Source organism: Myotis daubentonii, chromosome 8, assembly GCF_963259705.1.
Source record: "Myotis daubentonii chromosome 8, mMyoDau2.1, whole genome shotgun sequence".
NCBI lineage: Eukaryota > Metazoa > Chordata > Mammalia > Chiroptera > Vespertilionidae > Myotis > Myotis daubentonii.
Window position 1 is genome coordinate 62511118 of NC_081847.1, and position 10562 is coordinate 62521679.

The following is a 10562-nucleotide window of genomic DNA, read 5'->3' on the forward strand; positions in this document are numbered from 1 at the left end:
TTAAAGTTTTATCATGAGATTATAGCAGTTCAGTCACATCATCAAGTTCCAATGATGATGATGGCTCCCCAAATTACAATATTAACATCAAAGATCACTGATCATAGATAACCATAAAAATATAATAATTAGAAAGTTTAAAATACTGAGAGAATTCCAAAAACGTGACATAGACATAAAGTGAGCAAATGCTTTTGGAAAAATAAGGCAAAAAAATAAAAATAGGGCCAATAGACTCGCTTGACTCAGGGCTGCCCCAAACTTTCAATTTGTAAAAAACATGCCATCTGCAAAATACAATAACGCAAAGGACAGTAAAACAAGGTATACCTGTATACTATGCTACAAGTTTACTAGTAACTGTGTTCTCAGATTGCCAGTAATAAAGATTTCTGATCATCTGCAGTAATTGGCAGGGAGAGGTAGAACATGCACATGGATCACCTTCATTCAAATAAAAACACAAACACCTAAGAATCCAACAAAATGAGTGATAAAGACTACCAGACAAATGCAATGTTTCAATCTCTGCTCCCTTTTTTCCCCTCTATTTTGCACTGATGTAATTCTTTAGAACCTATTCATAGCAGGAACCCATGAAACTGACAACCACTTTTATTCCCAAGAGTTGGAAATACATAGATTTTCAACAAGTTCCTTCAATATAGAGGGCATGTCATGAATTTATCTATTTAGTCTCTTCCCCTCCCTCAGCTTTATTGATTTTTCTACCAGCAACTGACTCTGACCTTTGATGATAATGGTAATGTTTCTGCAAATTGAAGGGACCACATTCAAGCCAGATCTGTGGCTTTTTTTAGTATGTTCTTCCTATTTCCCCTCCGTTTAATTGTTTTCCGTCTGTCTGGTGGCTAACACTTTGATGACCCAGTATTCACTTCATCACATCTGCCTGTCCAGCCATTAATACAACTGTAGCATACAGGATTTATGATTAGGCGCACCAGGGATCAAAGGAGAGGAAGCACGTCTGTTACTCCATTTCCACACTCAGAGCCAGGGCAGACTTAGGGTTTCAAAAGCACAGTTCACTGTGAGGGGCAGATGAGTACACAGCTGGGTAAGATTGCCCAGAACTTACTATATTTCACAATGTAAAGGTACCCGGATACCCCCCAGAAGACTGTGCGGGCCTTAAGCTGGAGGAACACATTTAGAACCACTCCAAAATGATTTGGGCGAACGCCTGCCAGCCACATGGTGTGCAAACGAGAGGGCCCTGCAGAAGTGTTCTTTTTATTATTGTTTACTTTTATTTTAAAACTGTCTTCAAGACTCCCGCTTTAAAGAACTCAGAAGAGATGGTGCCAGGTTGTTGTGGAAGGAACTCAGTAAGTCTGTGATGGGCAGGGCCTGCCCAGCACCGAGTCCCTCTTCCTAACATCTAAGCTCATCTGTGGGTTGGACACACAAATATCGGAGGATCCTGCCCAAGGAACTTCCCTGTAACTCCTTCAGGGGGAGCAGCTGTAAACCATGAAATCTGGAGGGCATGTCATAGTCAGGTGGTAATGCCCCAGCACTTGGCTGGGGTATCCAGGAGCCGAAGAAGGGGTAGAGGTCGTGGTGGGGGATGGGAGGAAGGAGGCTGAGCAAGACTTCAGCGGGCCTTGAAGGATGAGTTCCCTTATCAGAGGACTAGCGAATGGGAGGACTGCTGAGGTTTGGGAGGAGCACCGCCCCCACAGAAGGTGTGAGGTAGCAAAGGTCTTCACCTCTGTGGCTTCCTGAGTTTCCTAAATCACTTGTTGAAATGGATCTTCTCTCTGGAAAAATTCACATGTACACACAATTTTACATAGCTGTTTAGGCACTCACAGAATTAATAAAACCCAGCCTGAAAAATCTGGCCACCCAGATAAAAACCCTGAGCTAGCAGGGCTAAGAACAAAGGACTGCGAGGTAAAGTGAGGACACTTAAGAGGCTTTGAATAGGCGGGTTATTTAATGAAAGGCAGGGAGACAAGGGATGAAAACAGTGCTTTAAGTAGATTAATTAGTGTGGAATTATCCTGGATAGAAACTGGAAACTAAGATAATAGGGAGTAATCACAGAAAAATCTGGGTGAGAAATGAATAAGTCAGACAATAATAGCAGGGCAGTTGTAGGTTTTATTTTATTTAGTAATCTAGGTTGCATATGACTAAACATGTTTTCTAATATGAATATATTATAGTGTCAAAAACTGTTGATTTTAAGTATGTAAAAAGTGATAAATATATTTTCTTTCCATATTAGTAATTTGGGTTGATATAATACTTTTCTTTCTGAAACTCAGCATTTTTATTGTCTGTTCATTCAAGAAATATTAAGTGCCTATTGTGTACTAGGCTTTGTGCTATAACCAATGTAATGTATTTTCTATCCTCTGACTACTTTGTTATTACTCATCTCATTTCATGAGTATCAGAATTGAGACCCATGAGGAGAGAAGCAGGGGTTGGAAACAGAACTCACATGTAGCTGTGTGCTGCAGTGTGCGGACGGGGATGCTAGTAATGCATGATGACGTGCTTCTCCCCCTGAGAAGAGGCTCAGAGCTTATGCTCCTTCCCATGTATTGCATGCTGCCTCTTTCACGGGCTTTACAAAGCACACCCCTCAAAATCTCATGGTTAGTCTTTAATAAAACGAATCTATAGTGCAACCCCTTCCCTTCTAAGTTATGCTTCTCAAAGAAGCAAATTTTCTATGATAGTCATATCTGAAAATACCTTTTAATTAAAATTGTCTTAGATGTCCTCAAATATGACACAGACCATCCGGGGTCTCCCTATTCCCACACAGATGTCTGAGCACCTGTGTGGAGACCCATTAGCCCTGGCCTGCACAAAAAGAGACCTTACATGGGAAGATCAAGGCGAAGCTCAGAGTTCCAATCCAGTAGCCAGCCCTGTCAAGTTAGCACAATTCAGACAAAAGAAAAGATGAAGTAGACTATACCCAAGGCACTATACTGAAGAAGAGAACCATGTGTGGATGTTAACAATGCAGAGTTAAAGTTACATCTGTTATGCTCAGAGACTCTGGGTGCTCAGTGGCATGTCTCAGGACTTCAGGTCGCACTGGCATAGGCCACAGGGACTGATATGGAAAACCAGATACAGCTAGTTGTCTAAAATGAGAAATGTCACTGTCCATCAAACAGAACTGCCCTCAGCCTCGCAAGGACATTTTGTGTCACAGGTCAGCGAAAGAGGGAGATGCCTGGGCAGAATGTTGCCTCATGACCTCACACCAGAAAAATGCCCCAGAGCACATTCATGGATTCAACAAGTACCTACCAACCGCGTGGTAGAGAGCTGGCTAGAAGCAGATGCTGAATGAGAATACAAGAATGAGTGAATGAATGAATGAATGAATGAATGAATGAATGAATGAATGAATGAATCAGGAGTTACTGTGGGCCAGACACCAATTAAGCAGTAGAATATTCCAACTTGGCAAGAAGGTTATCTCATTTTGGCCCAACAAAGCATCTACCACATGCATGAATTTGAAGATTGTCATCGCCAGCACCTGTGATTGTTTCTTTTCTAAGTTAAGGGCTAGTCAACTCCTATTCTCACTAACATAATTTCCTTAGACATGTCAGTAAATCAAGGCATGGTTTTTGGAGATAGTACATCTTGTTAAACTAAACGCTTATCTCTGCAGTGACCTACCTCCTCGTGCTTATCCCTACCACCACCCCATATACACCTTATGTAATCAGTTTTATTTGTTCATAATTATAATTTGCTGACAATTTGAAAAAGAGAAACCTAAAAGACATTTCCTCTAGGGACTTTGAGCTAGAAGCAAACTTTTATGTGAAGATAATAAAAATGCAGAGTGAAGGTTTATAGTGGGAATGGCTCCAGAACCTCCCCTCCCGCACAGGAGCTGCACCTTTGCTCAAGTGACTTCCTTCTGTTTGCTGTTCATCTGTTTTTCTTCTGCTCTTCTTCCACATACTCTGTGTGGTATGAACACTTTTCATAAGTGTTTTCAGAGAGATAAATATGGTTTATATTTTCATAGCTCAAAATTCCCCTTCAGGCCTCTGAAGCAGTAGATAACATGCTTAGAATAAGACACACTTTCCTCAGCACGTCATACCTGCAGCCAAGACGTGTCAGAACATCTATACAAGTTCTCCATACTTTATAAAGCAGCTTTTGTCTCCTGCATGTTGGCCTCCAGATGGAGGTGAACACTTGAAATTATTTCTCAGTAGAATTGGAAGAAAAAATGTTTTTTAAATCAAAAGCTAAGCCTTCCGTAAACAACTTTTGTTTTTATTCCTCCAGGCTCCAGTGCAGCTCACTCCTCACGTACAGATTCTGGGTCAGCTGGCATTGCTCTTCCCGGCTATGTTGTCCCCACATTGTCAGGGTGTGGCAGGTTATGTTTGGATTCACTTACTCGATGCTATTTGAGATTGATTTAAAACTATTGCCCCGTCAAGTGGAATATTCTCTAGGGTCCAAATTTAAATAGGGAGGCTGTGGGGAAGTATGCTTTATATACATAGGCAAACAATGACCCTCACGAGGTCTAGATATTCCAAATAACAGTATCAAGATCTCCATGCAGGGCCTGCCTGCATTTCACTCTCCATCTCTACTTTCCCAAGGAAAAATGAACAGTTGCAATTAACAGCTTATCCACAAACTTCCTTTGAAAGAATAGTTTCTCTTCACCAGATTAATTTTAGAAGATACTGGCCAATAAGCTAGAAGGTCAGATCATAGACATCTCTCATCCCTGTGCTCTTAATAAACTTGCTCATTACTGGTGAGAATGTTTAAAGTCAGGTCGCAGGTTAAAAGATAAATCCAAAAATTGCCCTGATCGGTATAACTCAGTTGGTTGCAGTGTTGCCCCACACACTGAGGGGTCTCGGGTTTGATTTCCAGTCAGGACACATACCCAGGTTGCAGGTTTGAACCCTGATTGATGTCTCTCTCTCTGTCTCTCTCCCCCCCCCCCTCACTTCCTTTCTCACTAGAACCAATGAAAAACATATCCTTGGGTAAGGATTGAAAAAATAAATACATAAATAAAAGATAAAACTAAAAATAGATCACATTAGTTAACATCCACCTATGCTGTTATAGATGCCTTGTTGGGAATATATCCATCGAGTAATGGAACCTAAATTAAAACAGAAAGATTTGAAGATGAATGGTCTGATGTTAAGCAGGCACCCAGTTTTAGACTGTCTTAAAACAAATACTTTTTAAATCTTTAATAGTACTTATAGGTGTTTCTCATTGGAAGTAGAAAAGTATAAAATCTTTTTAAGCTGGTAGAAATGTCAGAATCTTTAAGCCCAACTTGCCTGTTTTGTCTTTGAAACAGTTGAAACTTAAAGCACAAATTGATTTAAGTGATCTTCATCTATATAAGCTCAAATGAATCATGTACACACAAGTATTTGCAAACCGTATGGACTAACATGCATATTTAATAGAGTGCGTGCAGTGTTCAACCTAGGAGAAACGCCACGTGTTTCTGGTCTCCTAAGGGGCCTTTTGTTCAACAGCGAGGAAAAATGAGGTCACATCTTTCTTCCAGGGTCAGGCTTTGAAAGGGTAGAGCTGTAGCTAAGTACCCATGTAGCTTCCCTGGTGCCGGCTTCCCCAGGCCTCCAGCACCATAGACCCTTGCAAAGCAAAGCTATATCTTTCAGGCCTAGTTCATCCAAAATTAAAAAAACATTTCCGTGCACCACCAAGTGACTGGCTGAGTAAAGAGTCAGGAATACAGCCGTGACCTCAGGAATTACATAGCGCTGGTATCTGTATAAATAACCATCCCTTACTAATTTGTCACTTTGCTGAAACAACAGCTTTTGGAACTACTTTAGGCTATTTTTCTCCCCATCCCTACCCCATTTAGCAGGTGAAAAGGTGAGCCCCGAAGCATACCTTCTTGTCTCTAATGACCAGGTTCTTTTATCACACACGGACACCACTTTGGACAAGTTTGTCAAGGCAGCAAACAGTTAGCAAGTTATTATTATATTATTATTATTATTATTATTATTATTATTATTATTATATTAACTGGTCATTGCAAGTTACTTCTTTTTCTTGCCTTCTCACTCAGAAGGATGCTCTTGGGAATTTCCTGATGTAATGCCCCACGCTGCCATTAAAAAATTGAGATTGCCTGCACTGAGCTATGTCTAGGGAGTCAACTTATCTCTATTTTATCACTTATTAGATTATTCTCTTTTTTCTTAAGTAAAAGAGACCCCACTTGTATCATGGGAGAAGCTTAAAGAAGATAGAGACTAATGCAAGCGTTTATTTCTCTGGCAGGGTCCCCCGAAGCATGTGAATATAGGCTTTTCCCTTCGCTTTTCTTTTCCTCGACAGAAAGCAGCCAGATCCTTTGGGTCACCAAACCCCTCCATTCGGAAGGGTGCCGTTCTTTTTTTTGTTCTCCTTGATTGCCTTCTCTCTGTTCCCCTCTTTACAGCATGAGCACGTACTCAGATGGGTTTATGAGGGTTCTCTTTGGAGACAGGCCTGATGAATGCTCTGTGACTCAGCCAGCAGGAGGCTCTTGTGGTGTGAACATCTGTCACGTTCCCCTCTTCCATGGCTACAAACACTTTCTTGTGCGCCTCTTCCCAGCTCTTCATGCAGTATTGCTGTACAACCTGTCTCAGGGATCAAGGACCAAACGGTCCCTCTGGTAGTAGTGTCTTTATCTCTGCATCGTAGAGCAGATTGCTGCCACATACTGCCTACCAACTCTTTCATTCTTTTCTACATAAGGGTTTCTCTTTGGAGCCCTAATCTTTACCCCTGTCACTCAAATCTGATTTGTCAGCCTTTATTATTCTGCTTTCTATGTCAAGAATAATAGCAGCCTTTGCACTCCTGCTCACAGTGGTACCTCTGCAAGCTGGAAATGTTGATTAACTACTAGGGAGGGCTGAATAGAGTCCAAAAAGAATGCAATCCAAATAATGGTTCCTTTAGGTAGATGGTGTATCCAGAAATGCTTTGGAACATTACAGTTTCAAGTCCTGCCAGGAGTCACCCAGGTTTTTATTTATAAATATTTCTTTGCTTGTGCGACATGGTCACAATCAAGTCTTTGAAACTTGGCCCTAAAATTCCTTCCATATACAAACATGTTTTATGTCAGCAACAAGGACAAGATCTTTCCCTCCCAAGAGGCAATGGAGCAGAGTGGTTGATGAGAGTGTAGACTCTAGAGTTAGACTGGCTGGGCTCAGATACCAGCTCTGGAAGTGCCCTCTCAATAAATATTAGCTACATTCTTGTTATCATTATAATTATATGGGTTCCAAAAGACACATGTCTCAATAGCACATAGGCAGTTTAGGTTTTAAACCAAGGATAGTTCATACTCATAGCTCTCATAAAAGCTAATACATTCTACATATATTAATGCCTCCTTCCAGAAAAACATATCAAGGGGAACCACTTATATTTTCACCAGCATACTTCGTCTTTCTCCAAAGTACAAAGATTATCATCATTGTCCTAAACTTTTCAATAAAAAACAAACATGGGTTAGAAAGACCACAAACTATATTATAAACAGAGAGAAGCAGATTTTCCTTTAGTTTTTAAAGTCGTGCAGAAATTGAGCAGCTCTACTAGCAGCATAGGACACCAGCCTTGGTGGTGTCTGAAGCTTCCCTGATGCACACTTAAAGCTGGATTACACGTAAGTGAAAACAGCTTAATTCCACAGACCAGGCAGGTTCCTTCCCAAAAGGCTTCGTCCAAGTCAATTTGTGAGAATTGCACGAGGATGTTTTAGAGCAGAGGTTTGGAAGGCTAAGAAACCACTGGAGAACTAAATGGGGCTGAGAAATGATTTTCTGGGAAAGAGAAAAATAAAGACCAGAGCAGAGGGGGAAGTAAAGAGGAAGGTGTGTGCTCTTGGCCTGCCTCTGCAACCTGTTTGTGTTGGGGGAGGATGGTTAGGCAGGCACCATCTTCTGCTTGGCTAGAGGTTGACCAGATGCCTAAAAGTTGCCGATCATAATCTGTATCTATGAGTCTGTTTCTACAGTATTCTGTTTGTTAGTTTGTTTTATTCATTAGATCCCATATATGAGTGAAATCATATGACACTTGTCTTTCTCTGACGGGCTTATTTCACTTAGTATAATGTTCTCCGGGTCCATCCATGCTGTCACAAAGGGTAAGATTTCCTTTTTACAGCCAAGTAGCATTCCATTGTGTAAACATTCCACAGCTTTTTTATTCACTCATCTACTGATGGATACTTGGGCTGCTTCCAAATAATCCTGCAATGAACATAGGGTACATATATTTTTTTGAATTAGTGTTTCTGGATTCTTAGGATATATTCCCAGAAGTGGAATCCCTGGGCCATGAGGCAGTTCCATTTTTAATTTTTTGAATACAAATCTGTATTCCCACCAACAGTGAATAGGGGTTCCCTTTTCCCCACATCCTCGCCAACACTTGTTGTTTGTTGAAGCGATTTTAGAATTTATATGCAGCATGTCCATTAATGTTTGGTTTATACCAATTTTCTCCTAACCCAATCGGACATGACCTTTTGGTGTCCAGCCAGCATTTTGTATGTTCTTTAATGCACCTGGAAACCCACATTTCATGCAACTAATTATCTGGAGAAAGCCACAAATATTTGCAGTTATCATTGACACACTTTCTTATTTCAGTCTAAAAGGGTAATTTTAGGGAATGGTAAGAGTGAAATATAAATATCAACATGTGGATTATGTGTTTGAGAGGAAATGTTATTCATGGATAGAGCAAAAAGTGTATGCCTGCTTTTAGGTTATAAGATCACACAAACCTGTGAGCCAATTTAGATAGAGAGAGCAAGCATATCAAACTCAAGGCTAACAGGAGCCAAATAAAGAAGGGTTAAATTTATGTGGGCCACAAAAAACAAACGCTTCAATTTTCATAGAAACATAGGTTTATTTCAATAGAGACATGCTGAATACAAAGGGCTGAAATAAATGAGTAATCGTTAACATAAAATAATAGAACATTTTAATAAAATTTAACATCTTTTCTTGAACATTAACTTACCAGACACTGAATAACTGCACAAATTAATAAGCATAACGCAAATAACCTATTTTTCTCGTTCTCTGAAAGTGAAATATTTCCTGTTACGCGCAGCAAACAAGTCAGTCCAAGACTAATGACGTGGCAATCGGCTGCTAAAATATTTGCTGCTAGTATTAGTGGAGAGAAATGGTGTGCCTGCGCATAAGGCGCATAAGGGAAATGAATGCAACCCCATTATAGTAATCAGTCATTAGCGAACGTTGTAGTTCGTTATTAATAATTATGTATAACAGGATATTGTAAAAATTAAGTTACGAAATTCTTATTAAAATGTTTCTTACATATCATTATATTGGCTGGGCCGCAAAAATATTCATTGTGGGCCGCATGTGCGAGTTTGACATGCTTGCAATAGAGTAATCAGCAAGTAGCTGCTATCCACAGCAAGCCAGGTGAAGGAAAACAACTCATTCCATGGGAAAGCCTACTCCAGTGTAAGAAGAGATTCATCATTGTGTGGTGGGAAACACGGCAATTTATTAACTGAAAACACTATTTAACATCATTATTTTAGTCACCGCTTTTTACACTATTTCTAAAATGGTGTCTTTTATTATAGCTCCAACGTCTATTATCTCCTCTTTTACTGCCACTGAAATGAAAATTCCAGTGGCCTGGAGAGCATTTCCAACCAGTAATTCTGGACATGGAGAGCTATCCTTAGAAAATGCTATTGTAACATGTTGCCAGTTATATTTTTGAATTTAGGTAAAATAAAGTATTCCCAAGTTTCTTTCATCATGGAACAATTCTTAGTGTTTGCTTCCAATTCATCAGTTGATTTTATTGTTTCTTTAATGGGGAGGAGGAGATGTTCTTAGCAATTCAGAAAAATGATGAAATCACATCCCATGCATCCAGCCATCTCAACTTGGGTTTTCTTTTTCTGCAGCTGAAACCAAAAATTATTCACAAAAATGTCATGATTTTAACATCGGTAGCCTCAGGGGAGAGCAAATGCAACTATTAGATAGGTGTTGTTAAGGATTATTAATGCAGAAGCCAGCTGTTTTCTGTGTCACCATTATGGCTTCTGTGACACACGAGCCAGATGCAGTCCGTAAAGCAGGGTGGCATATTTTACCTTGTAGATTTCACTCCCACAAAAATGAAAAGCTACTTAATGTAAAATTATAGACGGAGGTGTTATGGAAGCATCATATTGAAAAATCGCATAAAGTTTTTTAATAAAAACTTATTCAGAAACCGCTGAAGGGACATCTAATGCCCTGAATGCTGAATAACTGACTTCATAATCCCCACTCTAGATTATCGCCAGCAGCAACAGTAACAATAATGGATCAAAAATATAGGGCCATTTTTTATTTATGAGCAAGAGCTTTAAAATAAATGCATAAATCCTAGGCTCATCTTTTTCCACATCCATATTCCACCTTCCATGGCCTCCAGTTCTGATGGAGTGAACTGGG

General features: G+C 39.9%; 1 protein-coding gene across 5 annotated transcripts in view; it reads left to right on the forward strand.

Annotated features, from left to right (window-relative positions):
* PTPRM (protein tyrosine phosphatase receptor type M) overlaps window positions 1–10562 on the forward strand; it is a 661667-nt gene that overhangs the window by 591803 nt on the left and 59302 nt on the right. The gene's annotated exons all lie outside the window — the stretch shown is intronic.